General features: G+C 45.4%; 44 non-coding genes and 4 pseudogenes across 44 annotated transcripts; all 48 read right to left on the bottom strand.

Annotated features, from left to right (window-relative positions):
- Positions 1 to 76: 76 nt before the first annotated feature.
- Positions 77 to 195, bottom strand: LOC148560308 (5S ribosomal RNA; annotated as a pseudogene).
- A 191-nt stretch (positions 196 to 386) lies between these two features.
- LOC148560307 (5S ribosomal RNA) lies at positions 387 to 505 on the bottom strand. The gene has a single exon (XR_015888509.1). It is a non-coding gene; the product is annotated as a 5S ribosomal RNA (ribosomal RNA).
- A 191-nt stretch (positions 506 to 696) lies between these two features.
- LOC148560306 (5S ribosomal RNA) lies at positions 697 to 815 on the bottom strand. Its single transcript, XR_015888521.1, has one exon. It is a non-coding gene; the product is annotated as a 5S ribosomal RNA (ribosomal RNA).
- A 195-nt stretch (positions 816 to 1010) lies between these two features.
- Positions 1011 to 1129, bottom strand: LOC148560305 (5S ribosomal RNA). The gene has a single exon (XR_015890944.1). It is a non-coding gene; the product is annotated as a 5S ribosomal RNA (ribosomal RNA).
- Positions 1130 to 1317: 188 nt separating this feature from the next.
- LOC148560304 (5S ribosomal RNA) lies at positions 1318 to 1436 on the bottom strand. The gene has a single exon (XR_015891145.1). It is a non-coding gene; the product is annotated as a 5S ribosomal RNA (ribosomal RNA).
- Positions 1437 to 1627: 191 nt separating this feature from the next.
- LOC148560303 (5S ribosomal RNA) lies at positions 1628 to 1746 on the bottom strand. Its single transcript, XR_015890988.1, has one exon. It is a non-coding gene; the product is annotated as a 5S ribosomal RNA (ribosomal RNA).
- Positions 1747 to 1942: 196 nt separating this feature from the next.
- Positions 1943 to 2061, bottom strand: LOC148560302 (5S ribosomal RNA). The gene has a single exon (XR_015888592.1). It is a non-coding gene; the product is annotated as a 5S ribosomal RNA (ribosomal RNA).
- Positions 2062 to 2269: 208 nt separating this feature from the next.
- Positions 2270 to 2388, bottom strand: LOC148560301 (5S ribosomal RNA). The gene has a single exon (XR_015890548.1). It is a non-coding gene; the product is annotated as a 5S ribosomal RNA (ribosomal RNA).
- Positions 2389 to 2579: 191 nt separating this feature from the next.
- Positions 2580 to 2698, bottom strand: LOC148560300 (5S ribosomal RNA). The gene has a single exon (XR_015890882.1). It is a non-coding gene; the product is annotated as a 5S ribosomal RNA (ribosomal RNA).
- A 190-nt stretch (positions 2699 to 2888) lies between these two features.
- On the bottom strand, positions 2889 to 3007 carry LOC148560299 (5S ribosomal RNA). Its single transcript, XR_015889848.1, has one exon. It is a non-coding gene; the product is annotated as a 5S ribosomal RNA (ribosomal RNA).
- Positions 3008 to 3204: 197 nt separating this feature from the next.
- On the bottom strand, positions 3205 to 3323 carry LOC148560298 (5S ribosomal RNA). The gene has a single exon (XR_015888924.1). It is a non-coding gene; the product is annotated as a 5S ribosomal RNA (ribosomal RNA).
- Positions 3324 to 3514: 191 nt separating this feature from the next.
- On the bottom strand, positions 3515 to 3633 carry LOC148560297 (5S ribosomal RNA; annotated as a pseudogene).
- Positions 3634 to 3851: 218 nt separating this feature from the next.
- LOC148560296 (5S ribosomal RNA) lies at positions 3852 to 3970 on the bottom strand. Its single transcript, XR_015889980.1, has one exon. It is a non-coding gene; the product is annotated as a 5S ribosomal RNA (ribosomal RNA).
- Positions 3971 to 4161: 191 nt separating this feature from the next.
- Positions 4162 to 4280, bottom strand: LOC148560295 (5S ribosomal RNA). The gene has a single exon (XR_015890881.1). It is a non-coding gene; the product is annotated as a 5S ribosomal RNA (ribosomal RNA).
- A 191-nt stretch (positions 4281 to 4471) lies between these two features.
- LOC148560294 (5S ribosomal RNA) lies at positions 4472 to 4590 on the bottom strand. Its single transcript, XR_015888507.1, has one exon. It is a non-coding gene; the product is annotated as a 5S ribosomal RNA (ribosomal RNA).
- A 187-nt stretch (positions 4591 to 4777) lies between these two features.
- On the bottom strand, positions 4778 to 4944 carry LOC148560293 (5S ribosomal RNA; annotated as a pseudogene).
- Positions 4945 to 5133: 189 nt separating this feature from the next.
- On the bottom strand, positions 5134 to 5252 carry LOC148560292 (5S ribosomal RNA). Its single transcript, XR_015888506.1, has one exon. It is a non-coding gene; the product is annotated as a 5S ribosomal RNA (ribosomal RNA).
- A 208-nt stretch (positions 5253 to 5460) lies between these two features.
- Positions 5461 to 5579, bottom strand: LOC148560291 (5S ribosomal RNA). Its single transcript, XR_015890083.1, has one exon. It is a non-coding gene; the product is annotated as a 5S ribosomal RNA (ribosomal RNA).
- A 190-nt stretch (positions 5580 to 5769) lies between these two features.
- LOC148560290 (5S ribosomal RNA) lies at positions 5770 to 5888 on the bottom strand. The gene has a single exon (XR_015889847.1). It is a non-coding gene; the product is annotated as a 5S ribosomal RNA (ribosomal RNA).
- A 230-nt stretch (positions 5889 to 6118) lies between these two features.
- LOC148560289 (5S ribosomal RNA) lies at positions 6119 to 6237 on the bottom strand. Its single transcript, XR_015888923.1, has one exon. It is a non-coding gene; the product is annotated as a 5S ribosomal RNA (ribosomal RNA).
- Positions 6238 to 6430: 193 nt separating this feature from the next.
- On the bottom strand, positions 6431 to 6549 carry LOC148560288 (5S ribosomal RNA). The gene has a single exon (XR_015889846.1). It is a non-coding gene; the product is annotated as a 5S ribosomal RNA (ribosomal RNA).
- A 224-nt stretch (positions 6550 to 6773) lies between these two features.
- LOC148560287 (5S ribosomal RNA) lies at positions 6774 to 6892 on the bottom strand. The gene has a single exon (XR_015890909.1). It is a non-coding gene; the product is annotated as a 5S ribosomal RNA (ribosomal RNA).
- A 189-nt stretch (positions 6893 to 7081) lies between these two features.
- LOC148560286 (5S ribosomal RNA) lies at positions 7082 to 7200 on the bottom strand. The gene has a single exon (XR_015889644.1). It is a non-coding gene; the product is annotated as a 5S ribosomal RNA (ribosomal RNA).
- A 209-nt stretch (positions 7201 to 7409) lies between these two features.
- LOC148560285 (5S ribosomal RNA) lies at positions 7410 to 7528 on the bottom strand. Its single transcript, XR_015891424.1, has one exon. It is a non-coding gene; the product is annotated as a 5S ribosomal RNA (ribosomal RNA).
- A 193-nt stretch (positions 7529 to 7721) lies between these two features.
- LOC148560284 (5S ribosomal RNA) lies at positions 7722 to 7840 on the bottom strand. The gene has a single exon (XR_015889737.1). It is a non-coding gene; the product is annotated as a 5S ribosomal RNA (ribosomal RNA).
- A 191-nt stretch (positions 7841 to 8031) lies between these two features.
- On the bottom strand, positions 8032 to 8150 carry LOC148560283 (5S ribosomal RNA). Its single transcript, XR_015889775.1, has one exon. It is a non-coding gene; the product is annotated as a 5S ribosomal RNA (ribosomal RNA).
- A 190-nt stretch (positions 8151 to 8340) lies between these two features.
- On the bottom strand, positions 8341 to 8459 carry LOC148560282 (5S ribosomal RNA). The gene has a single exon (XR_015890880.1). It is a non-coding gene; the product is annotated as a 5S ribosomal RNA (ribosomal RNA).
- Positions 8460 to 8650: 191 nt separating this feature from the next.
- Positions 8651 to 8769, bottom strand: LOC148560281 (5S ribosomal RNA). Its single transcript, XR_015889845.1, has one exon. It is a non-coding gene; the product is annotated as a 5S ribosomal RNA (ribosomal RNA).
- A 213-nt stretch (positions 8770 to 8982) lies between these two features.
- Positions 8983 to 9101, bottom strand: LOC148560280 (5S ribosomal RNA). Its single transcript, XR_015890907.1, has one exon. It is a non-coding gene; the product is annotated as a 5S ribosomal RNA (ribosomal RNA).
- Positions 9102 to 9292: 191 nt separating this feature from the next.
- LOC148560279 (5S ribosomal RNA) lies at positions 9293 to 9411 on the bottom strand. Its single transcript, XR_015889643.1, has one exon. It is a non-coding gene; the product is annotated as a 5S ribosomal RNA (ribosomal RNA).
- Positions 9412 to 9618: 207 nt separating this feature from the next.
- Positions 9619 to 9737, bottom strand: LOC148560278 (5S ribosomal RNA). The gene has a single exon (XR_015891423.1). It is a non-coding gene; the product is annotated as a 5S ribosomal RNA (ribosomal RNA).
- A 193-nt stretch (positions 9738 to 9930) lies between these two features.
- LOC148560277 (5S ribosomal RNA) lies at positions 9931 to 10049 on the bottom strand. The gene has a single exon (XR_015890817.1). It is a non-coding gene; the product is annotated as a 5S ribosomal RNA (ribosomal RNA).
- A 193-nt stretch (positions 10050 to 10242) lies between these two features.
- On the bottom strand, positions 10243 to 10361 carry LOC148560276 (5S ribosomal RNA). Its single transcript, XR_015889844.1, has one exon. It is a non-coding gene; the product is annotated as a 5S ribosomal RNA (ribosomal RNA).
- A 189-nt stretch (positions 10362 to 10550) lies between these two features.
- Positions 10551 to 10669, bottom strand: LOC148560275 (5S ribosomal RNA). The gene has a single exon (XR_015890879.1). It is a non-coding gene; the product is annotated as a 5S ribosomal RNA (ribosomal RNA).
- A 191-nt stretch (positions 10670 to 10860) lies between these two features.
- On the bottom strand, positions 10861 to 10979 carry LOC148560274 (5S ribosomal RNA). The gene has a single exon (XR_015890722.1). It is a non-coding gene; the product is annotated as a 5S ribosomal RNA (ribosomal RNA).
- A 187-nt stretch (positions 10980 to 11166) lies between these two features.
- Positions 11167 to 11285, bottom strand: LOC148560273 (5S ribosomal RNA). Its single transcript, XR_015888922.1, has one exon. It is a non-coding gene; the product is annotated as a 5S ribosomal RNA (ribosomal RNA).
- A 193-nt stretch (positions 11286 to 11478) lies between these two features.
- Positions 11479 to 11597, bottom strand: LOC148560272 (5S ribosomal RNA). The gene has a single exon (XR_015889843.1). It is a non-coding gene; the product is annotated as a 5S ribosomal RNA (ribosomal RNA).
- Positions 11598 to 11810: 213 nt separating this feature from the next.
- On the bottom strand, positions 11811 to 11929 carry LOC148560271 (5S ribosomal RNA; annotated as a pseudogene).
- A 190-nt stretch (positions 11930 to 12119) lies between these two features.
- Positions 12120 to 12238, bottom strand: LOC148560270 (5S ribosomal RNA). The gene has a single exon (XR_015890961.1). It is a non-coding gene; the product is annotated as a 5S ribosomal RNA (ribosomal RNA).
- A 231-nt stretch (positions 12239 to 12469) lies between these two features.
- Positions 12470 to 12588, bottom strand: LOC148560269 (5S ribosomal RNA). The gene has a single exon (XR_015889442.1). It is a non-coding gene; the product is annotated as a 5S ribosomal RNA (ribosomal RNA).
- Positions 12589 to 12780: 192 nt separating this feature from the next.
- LOC148560268 (5S ribosomal RNA) lies at positions 12781 to 12899 on the bottom strand. The gene has a single exon (XR_015889842.1). It is a non-coding gene; the product is annotated as a 5S ribosomal RNA (ribosomal RNA).
- A 196-nt stretch (positions 12900 to 13095) lies between these two features.
- On the bottom strand, positions 13096 to 13214 carry LOC148560267 (5S ribosomal RNA). The gene has a single exon (XR_015889841.1). It is a non-coding gene; the product is annotated as a 5S ribosomal RNA (ribosomal RNA).
- A 237-nt stretch (positions 13215 to 13451) lies between these two features.
- Positions 13452 to 13570, bottom strand: LOC148560266 (5S ribosomal RNA). Its single transcript, XR_015890906.1, has one exon. It is a non-coding gene; the product is annotated as a 5S ribosomal RNA (ribosomal RNA).
- Positions 13571 to 13760: 190 nt separating this feature from the next.
- On the bottom strand, positions 13761 to 13879 carry LOC148560265 (5S ribosomal RNA). Its single transcript, XR_015891506.1, has one exon. It is a non-coding gene; the product is annotated as a 5S ribosomal RNA (ribosomal RNA).
- A 205-nt stretch (positions 13880 to 14084) lies between these two features.
- Positions 14085 to 14203, bottom strand: LOC148560264 (5S ribosomal RNA). Its single transcript, XR_015890905.1, has one exon. It is a non-coding gene; the product is annotated as a 5S ribosomal RNA (ribosomal RNA).
- Positions 14204 to 14393: 190 nt separating this feature from the next.
- LOC148560263 (5S ribosomal RNA) lies at positions 14394 to 14512 on the bottom strand. The gene has a single exon (XR_015888505.1). It is a non-coding gene; the product is annotated as a 5S ribosomal RNA (ribosomal RNA).
- Positions 14513 to 14702: 190 nt separating this feature from the next.
- LOC148560262 (5S ribosomal RNA) lies at positions 14703 to 14821 on the bottom strand. The gene has a single exon (XR_015888691.1). It is a non-coding gene; the product is annotated as a 5S ribosomal RNA (ribosomal RNA).
- A 214-nt stretch (positions 14822 to 15035) lies between these two features.
- On the bottom strand, positions 15036 to 15154 carry LOC148560261 (5S ribosomal RNA). Its single transcript, XR_015890904.1, has one exon. It is a non-coding gene; the product is annotated as a 5S ribosomal RNA (ribosomal RNA).
- Between the last annotated feature and the right edge of the window lie 45 nt (positions 15155 to 15199).

The following is a 15199-nucleotide window of genomic DNA, read 5'->3' as shown; positions in this document are numbered from 1 at the left end:
AAAAAAAAAAAAAAAAAAAAAAAAAAAAAAAAAAAAAAAAAAAAAAAAAAAAAAAAAAAAAAAAAAAAAAAAAAAAGAGGTGCAACCCGAGGACTTCCCAGGAGGTCACCCATCCTAGTACTACTCTCGCCCAAGCATACTTAACTGCAGAGTTCTGATGGGATCCGATGCATTAGTGCTGGTATGATCGCACCTATTAAAATATGCGCACATAATTATCATATGCATGTCTCGCGAGGTAGGTTTAGTCGAGCTGCGAATCCCTGCGGGGCCCGTGCGAGCTTGCCAAAGATCTGGTCATTGAGACTCGCTTTAGCTAAAGTATGCTAGATAGCGCCGTTTAAAGAACGAGGGTAAGCACGACGTAAAAAAAAAAAAAAAAAAAAGAGGTGCAACACGAGGACTTCCCAGGAGGTCACCCATCCTAGTACTACTCTCGCCCAAGCACGCTTAACTGCGGAGTTCTGATGGGATCCGGTGCATTAGTGCTGGTATGATCGCACCTATTAAAATATGCGCACATAATTATCATATGCATGTCTCGCGACGTAGGGTAAGTCGAGCTGCGAATCCCTGAGGGGCCCGTGCGAGCTTGCCAAAGATCTGGTCATTGAGACTCGCTTTAGCTAAAGTATGCTAGATAGCGCCGTTTAAAGAACGAGGGTAAGCACGACGTAAAAAAAAAAAAAAAAAAAAGAGGTGCAACACGAGGACTTCCCAGGAGGTCACCCATCCTAGTACTACTCACGCCCAAGCACGCTTAACTGCGGAGTTCTGATGGGATCCGGTGCATTAGTGCTGGTATGATCGCACCTATTAAAATATGCGCACATAATTATCATATGCATGTCTCGCGACGTAGGGTAAGTCGAGCTGCGAATCCCTGCGGGGCCCGTGCGAGCTTGCCTAAAATCAGGTCATTGAGACTCGCTTTAGCTAAACTATTCAAGATAGCTCCGTTTAAAGAACGAGGGTAAGCACGACGTAAAAAAAAAAAAAAAAAAAAAGAAGAGGTGCAACACGAGGACTTCCCAGGAGGTCACCCATCCTAGTAATACTCTCGCCCAAGCACGCTTAACTGCGGAGTTCTGATGGGATCCAGTGCATTAGTGCTGGTATGATCGCACCTATTATAATATGCGCACATAATTATCATATGCATGTCTCGCGACGTAGGGTAAGTCGAGCTGCGAATACCTGCGGGACCTGTGGGAGCTTGCCTAAAATCAGGTCATTGAAACTCGCTTTAGCTAAACTATGCAAGATAGCGCCGTTTAAAGAACGAGGGTAAGCACGACGTAAAAAAAAAAAAAAAAAGAGGTGCAATACGAGGACTTTCCAGGAGGTCACCCATCCTAGTACTACTCTCGCCCAAGCACGCTTAACTGCGGAGTTCTGATGGGATCCAGTACATTAGTGCTGGTATGATCGCACCTATTAAAATGTGCGCACATAATTATCATATGCATGTCTCGCGACGTAGTGTAAGTCGAGTTGTGAATCCCTGCGGGGCCCGTGGGAGCTTGCCTAAAATCAGGTCATTGAGACTCGCTTTAGCTAAACTATGCAAGATTTAAAGAACGAGGGTAAGCACGACGTAAAAAAAAAAAAAAAAAAAAAAAAAAAAGAAGTGCAACACGAGGACTTCCCAGGAGGTCACCCATCCTAGTGCTACTCTCGCCCAAGCACGCTTAACTGCGGAGTTCTGATGGGATCCGGTGAATTAGTGCTGGTATGATCGCACCTATTAAAATATGCGCACATAATTATCATATGCATGTCTCGCGACGTAGGGTAAGTCGAGTTGCAAATCCCTGCGGGGCCCGTGCGAGCTTGCCTAAAATCAGGTCATTGAGACTCGCTTTAACTAAACTGTGCAAGATAGCGCCGTTTAAAGAACGAGGGAAAGCACGACGTAAAAAAAAAAAAAAAAAAAAAAAAAAAGGTGCAACACGAGGACTTCCCAGGAGGTCACCCATCCTAGTACTACTCTCGCCCAAGCACGCTTAACTGCGGAGTTCTGATGGGATCCGGTGCATTAGTGCTGGTATGATCGCACCTATTAAAATATGCGCACATAATTATCATATGCATGTCTCGCGACGTAGGGTAAGTCGAGCTGCGAATCCCTGCGGGGCCCGTGCGAGCTTGCCTAAAATCAGGTCATTGAGACTCGCTTTAGCTAAACTATTCAAGATAGCTCCGTTTAAAGAACGAGGGTAACCACGACGTAAAAAAAAAAAAAAAAAAAAAAAAAAAAAAAAAAAAAGAGATGCAACACGAGGACTTCCCAGGAGGTCACCCATCCTAGTACTACTCTCGCCCAAGCACGCTTAATTGCGGAGTTCTGATGGGATCCGGTGCATTAGTGCTGGTATGATCGCACCTATTATAATATGCGCACATAATTATCATATGCATGTCTTGCGACGTAGGGTAAGTCGAGCTGCGAATCCCTGCAGGGCCCGTGCGAGCTTGCCTAAAATCAGGTCATTGAGACTCGCTTTAGTAAAACTATTCAAGATAGCGCCGTTTAAAGAACGAGGGTAAGCACGACGTAAAAAAAAAAAAAAAAAAAGAAGGTGCAACACGAGGACTTCCCAGGAGGTCACCCATTCTAGTACTACTCTCGCCCAAGCACGCTTAACTGCAGAGTTCTGATGGGATCCGATGCATTAGTGCTGGTATGATCGCACCTATTAAAATATGCGCACATAATTATCATATGCATGTCTCGCGACGTAGGGTAAGTCGAGCTGCGAATCCCTGCGGGGCCCGTGCGAGCTTGCCAAAGATCTGGTCATTGAGACTCGCTTTAGCTAAACTATGCGAGATAGCGCCGTTTAAAGAACGAGGGTAAGCACGACGTAAAAAAAAAAAAAAAAAAAGAGGTGCAACACGAGGACTTCCCAGGAGGTCACCCATCCTAGTACTACTCTCGCCCAAGCACGCTTAACTGCGGAGTTCTGATGGGATCCGGTTCATTAGTGCTGGTATGATCGCACCTATTAAAATATGCGCACATAATTATCATATGCATGTCTCGCGACGTAGGGTAAGTCGAGCTGCGAATCCCTGCGGGGCCCGTGCGAGCTTGCCTAAAATGAGGTCATTGAGACTCGCTTTAGCTAAACTATTCAAGATAGCTCCGTTTAAAGAACGAGGGTAACCACGACGTAAAAAAAAAAAAAAAAAAAAAAAAAAGAGGTGCAACACGAGGACTTCCCAGGAGGTCACCCATCCTAGTACTACTCTCGCCCAAGCACGCTTCACTGCGGAGTTCTGATGGGATCCGGTGCATTAGTGCTGGTATGATCGCACCTATTATAATATGCGCACATAATTATCATATGCATGTCTTGCGACGTAGGGTAAGTCGAGCTGCGAATCCCTACAGGGCCCGTGCGAGCTTGCCTAAAATCAGGTCATTGAGACTCGCTTTAGCAAAACTATTCAAGATAGCGCCGTTTAAAGAACGAGGGTAAGCACGACGTAAAAAAAAAAAAAAAAAAAAGAGGGGAAACACGAGGACTTCCCAGGAGGTCACCCATCCTAGTACTACTCTCGCCCAAGCACGCTTAACTGCGGAGTTCTGATGGGATCCGGTTCATTAGTGCTGGTATGATCGCACCTATTAAAATATGCGCACATAATTATCATATGCATGTCTCGCGACGTAGGGTAAGTCGAGCTGCGAATCCCTGCGGGGCCCGTGCGAGCTTGCCTAAAATCAGGTCATTGAGACTCGCTTTAGCTAAACTATTCAAGATAGCTCCGTTTAAAGAACGAGGGTAACCACGACGTAAAAAAAAAAAAAAAAAAAAAAAAAAAAAAAAAAAAAAAAAAAAAAAGAGGTGCAACACGAGGACTTCCCAGGAGGTCACCCATCCTAGTACTACTCTCGCCCAAGCACGCTTAATTGCGGAGTTCTGATGGGATCCGGTGCATTAGTGCTGGTATGATCGCACCTATTATAATATGCGCACATAATTATCATATGCATGTCTTGCGACGTAGGGTAAGTCGAGCTGCGAATCCCTGCAGGGCCCGTGCGAGCTTGCCTAAAATCAGGTCATTGAGACTCGCTTTAGTAAAACTATTCAAGATAGCGCCGTTTAAAGAACGAGGGTAAGCACGACGTAAAAAAAAAAAAAAAAAAAGAAGGTGCAACACGAGGACTTCCCAGGAGGTCACCCATTCTAGTACTACTCTCGCCCAAGCACGCTTAACTGCAGAGTTCTGATGGGATCCGATGCATTAGTGCTGGTATGATCGCACCTATTAAAATATGCGCACATAATTATCATATGCATGTCTCGCGACGTAGGGTAAGTCGAGCTGCGAATCCCTGCGGGGCCCGTGCGAGCTTGCCAAAGATCTGGTCATTGAGACTCGCTTTAGCTAAACTATGCGAGATAGCGCCGTTTAAAGAACGAGGGTAAGCACGACGTAAAAAAAAAAAAAAAAAAAAGAGGTGCAACACGAGGACTTCCCAGGAGGTCACCCATCCTAGTACTACTCTCGCCCAAGCACGCTTAACTGCGGAGTTCTGATGGGATCCGGTGCATTAGTGCTGGTATGATCGCACCTATTAAAATATGCGCACATAATTATCATATGCATGTCTCGCGACGTAGGGTAAGTCGAGCTGCGAATCCCTGCGGGGCCCGTGCGAGCTTGTCTAAAATCAGGTCATTGAGACTCGCTTTAGCTAAACTATTCAAGATAGCGCCGTTTAAAGAACGAGGGTAAGCACGACGTAAAAAAAAAAAAAAAAGAGGTGCAACACGAGGACTTCCCAGGAGGTCACCCATCCTAGTACTACTCTGGCCCAAGGACGCTTAACTGCGGAGGTCACCCATCCTAGTACTACTCTGGCCCAAGGACGCTTAACTGCGGAGTTCTGATGGGATCCGGTGCATTAGTGCTGGTATGATCGCACCTATTAAAATATGCGCACATAATTATCATATGCATGTCTCGCGACGTAGGGTAAGTCGAGCTGCGAATCCCTGAGGGGCCCGTGCGAGCTTGCCAAAGATCTGGTCATTGAGACTCGCTTTAGCTAAAGTATGCTAGATAGCGCCGTTTAAAGAACGAGGGTAAGCACGACGTAAAAAAAAAAAAAAAAAAGAGGTGCAACACGAGGACTTCCCAGGAGGTCACCCATCCTAGTACTACTCTCGCCCAAGCACGCTTAACTGCGGAGTTCTGATGGGATCCGGTGCATTAGTGCTGGTATGATCGCACCTATTAAAATATGCGCACATAATTATCATATGCATGTCTCGCGACGTAGGGTAAGTCGAGCTGCGAATCCCTGCGGGGCCCGTGCGAGCTTGCCTAAAATGAGGTCATTGAGACTCGCTTTAGCTAAACTATTCAAGATAGCTCCGTTTAAAGAACGAGGGTAACCACGACGTAAAAAAAAAAAAAAAAAAAAAAAAAAAAAAAAAAAAAGATGTGCAACACGAGGACTTCCCAGGAGGTCACCCATCCTAGTACTACTCTCGCCCAAGCACGCTTCACTGCGGAGTTCTGATGGGATCCGGTGCATTAGTGCTGGTATGATCGCACCTATTATAATATGCGCACATAATTATCATATGCATGTCTTGCGACGTAGGGTAAGTCGAGCTGCGAATCCCTACAGGGCCCGTGCGAGCTTGCCTAAAATCAGGTCATTGAGACTCGCTTTAGCAAAACTATTCAAGATAGCGCCGTTTAAAGAACGAGGGTAAGCACGACGTAAAAAAAAAAAAAAAAAAAGAGGTGCAACACGAGGACTTCCCAGGAGGTCACCCATCCTAGTACTACTCTCGCCCAAGCACGCTTAACTGCGGAGTTCTGATGGGATCCGGTTCATTAGTGCTGGTATGATCGCACCTATTAAAATATGCGCACATAATTATCATATGCATGTCTCGCGACGTAGGGTAAGTCGAGCTGCGAATCCCTGCGGGGCCCGTGCGAGCTTGCCTAAAATGAGGTCATTGAGACTCGCTTTAGCTAAACTATTCAAGATAGCTCCGTTTAAAGAACGAGGGTAACCACGACGTAAAAAAAAAAAAAAAAAAAAAAAAAAAAAAAAAAAAAAAAAAAAAAAAGAAAAAAAAAAGAGGTGCAACACGAGGACTTCCCAGGAGGTCACCCATCCTAGTACTACTCTCGCCCAAGCACGCTTCACTGCGGAGTTCTGATGGGATCCGGTGCATTAGTGCTGGTATGATCGCACCTATTATAATATGCGCACATAATTATCATATGCATGTCTTGCGACGTAGGGTAAGTCGAGCTGCGAATCCCTACAGGGCCCGTGCGAGCTTGCCTAAAATCAGGTCATTGAGACTCGCTTTAGCAAAACTATTCAAGATAGCGCCGTTTAAAGAACGAGGGTAAGCACGACGTAAAAAAAAAAAAAAAAAAAAAAGAGGTGCAACACGAGGACTTCCCAGGAGGTCACCCATCCTAGTACTACTCTCGCCCAAGCACGCTTAACTGCGGAGTTCTGATGGGATCCGGTTCATTAGTGCTGGTATGATCGCACCTATTAAAATATGCGCACATAATTATCATATGCATGTCTCGCGACGTAGGGTAAGTCGAGCTGCGAATCCCTGCGGGGCCCGTGCGAGCTTGCCTAAAATTAGGTCATTGAGACTCGCTTTAGCTAAACTATTCAAGATAGCTCCGTTAAAAGAACGAGGGTAACCACGACGTAAAAAAAAAAAAAAAAAAAAAAAAAAAAAAAAAAAAAAAAAAAAAAAAAAAAAGAGGTGCAACACGAGGACTTCCCAGGAGGTCACCCATCCTAGTACTACTCTCGCCCAAGCACACTTAACTGCAGAGTTCTGATGGGATCCGATGCATTAGTGCTGGTATGATCGCACCTATTAAAATATGCGCACATAATTATCATATGCATGTCTCGCGACGTAGGTTTAGTCGAGCTGCGAATCCCTGCGGGGCCCGTGCGAGCTTGCCAAAGATCTGGTCATTGAGACTCGCTTTAGCTAAAGTATGCTAGATAGCGCCGTTTAAAGAACGAGGGTAAGCACGACGTAAAAAAAAAAAAAAAAAAGAGGTGCAACACGATGACTTCCCAGGAGGTCACCCATCCTAGTACTACTCTCGCCCAAGCACGCTTAACTGCGGAGTTCTGATGGGATCCGGTGCATTAGTGCTGGTATGATCGCACCTATTAAAATATGCGCACATAATTATCATATGCATGTCTCGCGACGTAGGGTAAGTCGAGCTGCGAATCCCTGCGGGGCCCGTGCGAGCTTGCTTAAAATCAGGTCATTGAGACTCGCTTTAGCTAAACTATTCAAGATAGCTCCGTTTAAAGAACAAGGGTAACCACGACGTACAAAAAAAAAAAAAAAAAAAAAAAAAAAAAAAAAAAAGAGGTGCAACACAAGGACTTCCCAGGAGGTCACCCATCCTAGTACTACTCTCGGCCAAGCACGCTTAATTGCGGAGTTCTGATGGGATCCGGTGCATTAGTGCTGGTATGATCGCACCTATTATAATATGCGCACATAATTATCATATGCATGTCTCGCGACGTAGGGTAAGTCGAGCTGCGAATCCCTGCGGGGCCCGTGCGAGCTTGCCTAAAATCAGGTCATTGAGACTCGCTTTAGCTAAACTATTCAAGATAGCTCCGTTTAAAGAACGAGGGTAACCACGACGTAAAAAAAAAAAAAAAAAAAAAAGAAGTGCAACACGAGGACTTCCCAGGAGGTCACCCATCCTAGTACTACTCTCGCCCAAGCACGCTTAACTGCAGAGTTCTGATGGGATCCGGTGCATTAGTGCTGGTATGATCGCACCTATTATAATATGCGCACATAATTATCATATGCATGTCTTGCGACGTAGGTTAAGTCGAGCTGCGAATCCCTACAGGGCCCGTGCGAGCTTGCCTAAAATCAGGTCATTGAGACTCGCTTTAGCAAAACTATTCAAGATAGCGCCGTTTAAAGAACGAGGGTAAGCACGACGTAAAAAAAAAAAAAAAAAAAAGAGGTGCAACACGAGGACTTCCCAGGAGGTCACCCATCCTAGTACTACTCTCGCCCTAGCACGCTTAACTGCGGAGTTCTGATGGGATCCGGTTCATTAGTGCTGGTATGATCGCACCTATTATAATATGCGCACATAATTATCATATGCATGTCTTGCGACGTAGGGTAAGTCGAGCTGCGAATCCCTGCAGGGCCCGTGCGAGCTTGCCTAAAATCAGGTCATTGAGACTCGCTTTAGTAAAACTATTCAAGATAGCGCCGTTTAAAAAACGAGGGTAAGCACGACGTAAAAAAAAAAAAAAAAAAAAAGGTGCAACACGAGGACTTCCCAGGAGGTCACCCATTCTAGTACTACTCTCGCCCAAGCACGCTTAACTGCAGAGTTCTGATGGGATCCGATGCATTAGTGCTGGTATGATCGCACCTATTAAAATATGCGCACATAATTATCATATGCATGTCTCGCGACGTAGGGTAAGTCGAGCTGCGAATCCCTGCGGGGCCCGTGCGAGCTTGCCAAAGATCTGGTCATTGAGACTCGCTTTAGCTAAACTATGCGAGATAGCGCCGTTTAAAGAACGAGGGTAAGCACGACGTAAAAAAAAAAAAAAAAAAAAGAGGTGCAACACGAGGACTTCCCAGGAGGTCACCCATCCTAGTACTACTCTCGCCCAAGCACGCTTAACTGCGGAGTTCTGATGGGATCCGGTTCATTAGTGCTGGTATGATCGCACCTATTAAAATATGCGCACATAATTATCATATGCATGTCTCGCGACGTAGGGTAAGTCGAGCTGCGAATCCCTGCGGGGCCCGTGCGAGCTTGCCTAAAATCAGGTCATTGAGACTCGCTTTAGCTAAACTATTCAAGATAGCTCCGTTTAAAGAACGAGGGTAACCACGACGTAAAAAAAAAAAAAAAAAAAAAAAAAAAAAAAAAAAAAAAAAAGAGGTGCAACACGAGGACTTCCCAGGAGGTCACCCATCCTAGTACTACTCTCGCCCAAGCACACTTAACTGCAGAGTTCTGATGGGATCCGATGCATTAGTGCTGGTATGATCGCACCTATTAAAATATGCGCACATAATTATCATATGCATGTCTCGCGACGTAGGTTTAGTCGAGCTGCGAATCCCTGCGGGGCCCGTGCGAGCTTGCCAAAGATCTGGTCATTGAGACTCGCTTTAGCTAAAGTATGCTAGATAGCGCCGTTTAAAGAACGAGGGTAAGCACGACGTAAAAAAAAAAAAAAAAAAAAGAGGTGCAACACGATGACTTCCCAGGAGGTCACCCATCCTAGTACTACTCTCGCCCAAGCACGCTTAACTGCGGAGTTCTGATGGGATCCGGTGCATTAGTGCTGGTATGATCGCACCTATTAAAATATGCGCACATAATTATCATATGCATGTCTCGCGACGTAGGGTAAGTCGAGCTGCGAATCCCTGCGGGGCCCGTGCGAGCTTGCTTAAAATCAGGTCATTGAGACTCGCTTTAGCTAAACTATTCAAGATAGCTCCGTTTAAAGAACAAGGGTAACCACGACGTACAAAAAAAAAAAAAAAAAAAAAAAAAAAAAAAAAAGAGGTGCAACACAAGGACTTCCCAGGAGGTCACCCATCCTAGTACTACTCTCGGCCAAGCACGCTTAATTGCGGAGTTCTGATGGGATCCGGTGCATTAGTGCTGGTATGATCGCACCTATTATAATATGCGCACATAATTATCATATGCATGTCTCGCGACGTAGGGTAAGTCGAGCTGCGAATCCCTGCGGGGCCCGTGCGAGCTTGCCTAAAATCAGGTCATTGAGACTCGCTTTAGCTAAACTATTCAAGATAGCTCCGTTTAAAGAACGAGGGTAACCACGACGTAAAAAAAAAAAAAAAAAAAAAAGAAGTGCAACACGAGGACTTCCCAGGAGGTCACGCATCCTAGTACTACTCTCGCCCAAGCACGCTTAACTGCGGAGTTCTGATGGGATCCGGTGCATTAGTGCTGGTATGATCGCACCTATTATAATATGCGCACATAATTATCATATGCATGTCTTGCGACGTAGGTTAAGTCGAGCTGCGAATCCCTACAGGGCCCGTGCGAGCTTGCCTAAAATCAGGTCATTGAGACTCGCTTTAGCAAAACTATTCAAGATAGCGCCGTTTAAAGAACGAGGGTAAGCACGACGTAAAAAAAAAAAAAAAAAAAAAAGAGGTGCAACACGAGGACTTCCCAGGAGGTCACCCATCCTAGTACTACTCTCGCCCAAGCACGCTTAACTGCGGAGTTCTGATGGGATCCGGTTCATTAGTGCTGGTATGATCGCACCTATTATAATATGCGCACATAATTATCATATGCATGTCTTGCGACGTAGGGTAAGTCGAGCTGCGAATCCCTGCAGGGCCCGTGCGAGCTTGCCTAAAATCAGGTCATTGAGACTCGCTTTAGTAAAACTATTCAAGATAGCGCCGTTTAAAAAACGAGGGTAAGCACGACGTAAAAAAAAAAAAAAAAAGAAGGTGCAACACGAGGACTTCCCAGGAGGTCACCCATTCTAGTACTACTCTCGCCCAAGCACGCTTAACTGCAGAGTTCTGATGGGATCCGATGCATTAGTGCTGGTATGATCGCACCTATTAAAATATGCGCACATAATTATCATATGCATGTCTCGCGACGTAGGGTAAGTCGAGCTGCGAATCCCTGCGGGGCCCGTGCGAGCTTGCCAAAGATCTGGTCATTGAGACTCGCTTTAGCTAAACTATGCGAGATAGCGCCGTTTAAAGAACGAGGGTAAGCACGACGTAAAAAAAAAAAAAAAAAAAAGAGGTGCAACACGAGGACTTCCCAGGAGGTCACCCATCCTAGTACTACTCTCGCCCAAGCACGCTTAACTGCGGAGTTCTGATGGGATCCAGTTCATTAGTGCTGGTATGATCGCACCTATTAAAATATGCGCACATAATTATCATATGCATGTCTCGCGACGTAGGGTAAGTCGAGCTGCGAATCCCTGCGGGGCCCGTGCGAGCTTGCCTAAAATGAGGTCATTGAGACTCGCTTTAGCTAAACTATTCAAGATAGCTCCGTTTAAAGAACGAGGGTAACCACGACGTAAAAAAAAAAAAAAAAGAGGTGCAACACGAGGACTTCCCAGGAGGTCACCCATCCTAGTACTACTCTCGCCCAAGCACGCTTCACTGCGGAGTTCTGATGGGATCCGGTGCATTAGTGCTGGTATGATCGCACCTATTATAATATGCGCACATAATTATCATATGCATGTCTTGCGACGTAGGGTAAGTCGAGCTGCGAATCCCTACAGGGCCCGTGCGAGCTTGCCTAAAATCAGGTCATTGAGACTCGCTTTAGCAAAACTATTCAAGATAGCGCCGTTTAAAGAACGAGGGTAAGCACGACGTAAAAAAAAAAAAAAAAAAAAAAGAGGTGCAACACGAGGACTTCCCAGGAGGTCACCCATCCTAGTACTACTCTCGCCCAAGCACGCTTAACTGCGGAGTTCTGATGGGATCCGGTTCATTAGTGCTGGTATGATCGCACCTATTAAAATATGCGCACATAATTATCATATGCATGTCTCGCGACGTAGGGTAAGTCGAGCTGCGAATCCCTGCGGGGCCCGTGCGAGCTTGCCTAAAATCAGGTCATTGAGACTCGCTTTAGCTAAACTATTCAAGATAGCTCCGTTTAAAGAACGAGGGTAACCACGACGTAAAAAAAAAAAAAAAAAAAAAAAAAAAAAAAAAAAAAAAAAAGAGGTGCAACACGAGGACTTCCCAGGAGGTCACCCATCCTAGTACTACTCTCGCCGAAGCACACTTAACTGCAGAGTTCTGATGGGATCCGATGCATTAGTGCTGGTATGATCGCACCTATTAAAATATGCGCACATAATTATCATATGCATGTCTCGCGACGTAGGTTTAGTCGAGCTGCGAATCCCTGCGGGGCCCGTGCGAGCTTGCCAAAGATCTGGTCATTGAGACTCGCTTTAGCTAAAGTATGCTAGATAGCGCCGTTTAAAGAACGAGGGTAAGCACGACGTAAAAAAAAAAAAAAAAAAAGAGGTGCAACACGATGACTTCCCAGGAGGTCACCCATCCTAGTACTACTCTCGCCCAAGCACGCTTAACTGCGGAGTTCTGATTGGATCCGGTGCATTAGTGCTGGTATGATCGCACCTATTAAAAAATGCGCACATAATTATCATATGCATGTCTCGCGACGTAGGGTAAGTCGAGCTGCGAATCCCTGCGGGGCCCGTGCGAGCTTGCTTAAAATCAGGTCATTGAGACTCGCTTTAGCTAAACTATTCAAGATAGCTCCGTTTAAAGAACGAGGGTAACCACGACGTAAAAAAAAAAAAAAAAAAAAAAAAAAAAAAAAAAAAAAAAAAAAAAAAAAAAAAAAAAAAGAAGTGCAACACGAGGACTTCGCAGGAGGTCACCCATCCTAGTACTACTCTCGCCCAAGCACGCTTAACTGCGGAGTTCTGATGGGATCCGGTGCATTAGTGCTGGTATGATCGCACCTACTATAATATGCGCACATAATTATCATATGCATGTCTTGCGACGTAGGGTAAGTCGAGCTGCGAATCCCTACAGGGCCCGTGCGAGCTTGCCTAAAATCAGGTCATTGAGACTCGCTTTAGCAAAACTATTCAAGATAGCGCCGTTTAAAGAACGAGGGTAAGCACGACGTAAAAAAAAAAAAAAAAAAAAAGAGGTGCAACACGAGGACTTCCCAGGAGGTCACCCATCCTAGTACTACTCTCGCCCAAGCACGCTTAACTGCGGAGTTCTGATGGGATCCGGTTCATTAGTGCTGGTATGATCGCACCTATTAAAATATGCGCACATAATTATCATATGCATGTCTCGCGACGTTGGGTAAGTCGAGCTGCGAATCCCTGCGGGGCCCGTGCGAGCTTGCCAAAGATCTGGTCATTGAGACTCGCTTTAGCTAAACTATGCGAGATAGCGCCGTTTAAAGAACGAGGGTAAGCACGACGTAAAAAAAAAAAAAAAAAAAAAAAAAGAGGTGCAACACGAGGACTTCCCAGGAGGTCACCCATCCTAGTACTACTCTCGCCCAAGCACGCTTAACTGCGGAGTTCTGATGGGATCCGGTTCATTAGTGCTGGTATGATCGCACCTATTAAAATATGCGCACATAATTATCATATGCATGTCTCGCGACGTAGGGTAAGTCGAGCTGCGAATCCCTGCGGGGCCCGTGCGAGCTTGCCTAAAATGAGGTCATTGAGACTCGCTTTAGCTAAACTATTCAAGATAGCTCCGTTTAAAGAACGAGGGTAACCACGACGTAAAAAAAAAAAAAAAAAAAAAAAAAAAAAAAAAAAAAAAAAAAAAAAAAAAAAAAAAAAAAAAAAAGAGGTGCAACACGAGGACTTCCCAGGAGGTCACCCATCCTAGTACTACTCTCGCCCAAGCACACTTAACTGCAGAGTTCTGATGGGATCCGATGCATTAGTGCTGGTATGATCGCACCTATTAAAATATGCGCACATAATTATCATATGCATGTCTCGCGACGTAGGTTTAGTCGAGCTGCGAATCCCTGCGGGGCCCGTGCGAGCTTGCCAAAGATCTGGTCATTGAGACTCGCTTTAGCTAAAGTATGCTAGATAGCGCCGTTTAAAGAACGAGGGTAAGCACGACGTAAAAAAAAAAAAAAAAAAAGAGGTGCAACACGATGACTTCCCAGGAGGTCACCCATCCTAGTACTACTCTCGCCCAAGCACGCTTAACTGCGGAGTTCTGATGGGATCTGGTTCATTAGTGCTGGTATGATCGCACCTATTAAAATATGCGCACATAATTATCATATGCATGTCTCGCGACGTAGGGTAAGTCGAGCTGCGAATCCCTGCGGTGCCCGTGTGAGCTTGCCTAAAATCAGGTCATTGAGACTCGCTTTAGCTAAACTATTCAAGATAGCTCCGTTTAAAGAACGAGGGTAACCACGACGTAAAAAAAAAAAAAAAAAAAAAAAAAAAAAAAAAAGAGGTGCAACACGAGGACTTCCCAGGAGGTCACCCATCCTAGTACTACTCTCGCCCAAGCACACTTAACTGCAGAGTTCTGATGGGATCCGATGCATTAGTGCTGGTATGATCGCACCTATTAAAATATGCGCACATAATTATCATATGCATGTCTCGCGACGTAGGTTTAGTCGAGCTGCGAATCCCTGCGGGGCCCGTGCGAGCTTGCCAAAGATCTGGTCATTGAGACTCGCTTTAGCTAAAGTATGCTAGATAGCGCCGTTTAAAGAACGAGGGTAAGCACGACGTAAAAAAAAAAAAAAAAAAAGAGGTGCAACACGAGGACTTCCCAGGAGGTCACCCATCCTAGTACTACTCTCGCCCAAGCACGCTTAACTGCGGAGTTCTGATGGGATCCGGTGCATTAGTGCTGGTATGATCGCACCTATTAAAATATGCGCACATAATTATCATATGCATGTCTCGCGACGTAGGTTTAGTCGAGCTGCGAATCCCTGCGGGGCCCGTGCGAGCTTGCCAAAGATCTGGTCATTGAGACTCGCTTTAGCTAAAGTATGCTAGATAGCGCCGTTTAAAGAACGAGGGTAAGCACGACGTAAAAAAAAAAAAAAAAAAAGAGGTGCAACACGAGGACTTCCCAAGAGGTCACCCATCCTAGTACTACTCTCGCCCAAGCACGCTTAACTGCGGAGTTCTGATGGGATCCGGTGCATTAGTGCTGGTATGATCGCACCTATTAAAATATGCGCACATAATTATCATATGCATGTCTCGCGACGTAGGGTAAGTCGAGCTGCGAATCCCTGCGGGGCCCGTGCGAGCTTGCCTAAAATCAGGTCATTGAGACTCGCTTTAGCTAAACTATTCAAGATAGCTCCGTTTAAAGAACGAGGGTAACCACGACGTAAAAAAAAAAAAAAAAAAAAAAAAAAAAAAAAAAAAGAAAAAAGAGGTGCAACACGAGGACTTCCCAGGAGGTCACCCATCCTAGTACTACTCTCGCCCAAGCACACTTAACTGCAGAGTTCTGATGGGATCCGATGCATTAGTGCTGGTATGATCGCACCTATTAAAATATGCGCACATAATTATCATATGCATGTCTCGCGACGT

This window comes from Arachis ipaensis, chromosome B6 (assembly GCF_059453495.1).
Source record: "Arachis ipaensis isolate K30076 ecotype BB chromosome B6, ASM5945349v1, whole genome shotgun sequence".
In the NCBI taxonomy this organism is placed as follows: domain Eukaryota; kingdom Viridiplantae; phylum Streptophyta; class Magnoliopsida; order Fabales; family Fabaceae; genus Arachis; species Arachis ipaensis.
This window is presented reverse-complemented; position numbering and strand designations above follow the sequence as displayed.